Source organism: Austrofundulus limnaeus, unplaced genomic scaffold (assembly GCF_001266775.1).
Source record: "Austrofundulus limnaeus strain Quisiro unplaced genomic scaffold, Austrofundulus_limnaeus-1.0 Scaffold100, whole genome shotgun sequence".
Taxonomy (NCBI): Eukaryota; Metazoa; Chordata; class Actinopteri; order Cyprinodontiformes; family Rivulidae; genus Austrofundulus; species Austrofundulus limnaeus.
The window spans coordinates 1,440,748-1,442,851 of NW_013952502.1; the positions used below are offsets into that span (position 1 = coordinate 1,440,748).

At 38.5% G+C, this 2,104-nt stretch overlaps 1 protein-coding gene and 1 long non-coding RNA gene across 4 annotated transcripts in view; both read right to left on the reverse strand.

Annotated features, from left to right (window-relative positions):
* Positions 1–2,104, reverse strand: part of LOC106521014 (sodium/hydrogen exchanger 9) — an 85,539-nt gene that overhangs the window by 5,291 nt on the left and 78,144 nt on the right. The gene's annotated exons all lie outside the window — the stretch shown is intronic.
* On the reverse strand, positions 296–2,081 carry LOC106521015 (uncharacterized). Its single transcript, XR_001310619.1, has 3 exons — positions 762–2,081; positions 644–693; positions 296–545 (listed from the first exon to the last, which is right to left on the reverse strand). It is a non-coding gene; the product is annotated as an uncharacterized LOC106521015 (long non-coding RNA).

Here is a 2,104-nt window from a genome sequence, read left to right on the forward strand (position 1 = left end):
CATTGGTGAATGCCACAAATTCTCCTAAATCACTCGTACGCACAACTTAAGAACAAATCTGTGTGTACGAACGGTTCTTGCATGAGGCCCATTGTTATGATTGGCTTTTTGGTGTTCTTGTTTGCTGATTGGCTGCCTCATTGTCTCCTGCACCTCTGCACACCTGAGGAAGATTCTCCTAATGAGCCACTGGGGTTTTATAAGGCATCCTGACTGTCAGATCTTCACTTGTTCTGAATATTTACGTTATTTAATAAGCTTTCTTAAGAAAACTAAACTGATAGAAAGGATTTAGTTTTTTTTTTAAGTTGCATTCTGATCCACACTCCTTACCAGTAGGTGGCGGTAATGCACACCAATAAGTTGCTTGCCAACCGCCATTAAACAAGAAGAAGAAGAAGAAGAAGAAGATCTTCACTTGATACATCTTACCATTCTGGTAGTGTTCAAGCCACACTCAGTTTCTAAGTTTTAGGTCTTGTACTTACCTTCATATCCTGTTTTCTAAGGTGGATTTACCTCGCTGATGGTTTCTCTCCCTTTGCCTGTAAAGAAAGAGACTTCCAATCAGGTTTGACAATCTTTACCTCCTGCCAAAGCCAAATGCCTCAAACACCTCCACGCTGCCTAAAAAGGAACTTACCTGTGTTTTTGGAGTCCTCCTCTGTTCTGTGCTGCTCGCTTCCAGAAGACCTGTAAAGAAAAGAAACACTTTAATTTATATTCATCTCTTAAAAAACAAAACCCTTAAAAGTACTCACCTCATCTCCTCATTCCCTTTCAGCTGATGACCCGCTATCCTGCACCTGTAAATAAAGAGCACTTAATTTCTGTCTCCTGGTCTGGTTCTTAGCTTCGCTGACTGTTGAACTTTGTAAACCATAACACCCATATGGCTAACTTGAAGTGACTTTTTAAATGTGTACAAATTATTTTTTACTGTTTTTAGAAACCAACACGTATAAGAGACTGAAACAGGAATTATTTAGTCATGCATGGTGGTTGATGAAAGATATGAAACATCCTGAGACAGCTGGAAATGAATACATACTTGGTCTTTTGTAAAATAGCTGTTATGGTATTGAGTTTGTGACAACCTAAAGTTGCACATGATTTTAATTGTTTTAATTTTTAAAAAAGAGAATACAAGCCTACTGCATGATACAGATGTTCCTGTCTCGTTTAATTTTTTCTCTTGTGGGAAAAAAAATCTAAACGTTTGACATTAAAAGAGATGTAATGCGATGAAACTTAGTTGTGCTTTATGGTTCTGTGCTATATGTAATACAACAGGTATGGGAAGCACTTAACCCCTCTAATCCAAACCAAGTCTGTTATTACCCAAAAATCAGATTTTTTTTAATCATGCGCGGATGTTTGGGCCGGATCCTAAACAAAAACATCAGTTACCGGCCTCTGAAAAATTAAAGCTGTCAAACCCTCAGCAGCCAACAGGCTTTGATCACTGTCAAAATGAGCACTTACGAGCAAAACGCTCATCCTAATGAGCCCTACAGCCTAGCTGACAAGGTAATAATAGAGGAAACAGCTGTATGCCTTTAGCATAGAACACCTGTGAGCCAAATTGGTGTTAGATCTGCCTGGTAGCAGGAGTCACTGGGTCACATCAAAAGCATCTTCATGGTCTGCTCATCTATCAGAAACACCAGTCAGGCCGGAGCTTTCATCATGTGTACAGCTCTGCTTTTACCTTCGCTGCTGCTCTGACTCAGTTTTACTTAAAATAATAATGAATGTAGAAAAAAACAAGCTCTTCAAATGTGCAAATTAACCCATTTTGGAGGCTTTTAACTACAGCCACAGGGTACGGCTTGTGTAGTTGCAATGGGTACACACATTTCAGTGATGTTTTGCAGTGTGAGCAAATGTCAAACTGAATGGTGGAAGAGCTGCGATTACTACATGTTTTAACTTGTTCAGACAGTAGGTGTGTGGCAATGTGTGGAGATGTTAACTTTTGGTTATACGTACATATGCATTTTTTTCACACTGACATGAAATGAAAATAAACTTTTCCCATTTTAAGTCAATTAGGATTATCAATATCTTTCTATTTGCTATTTGCATATACAGTATATATATA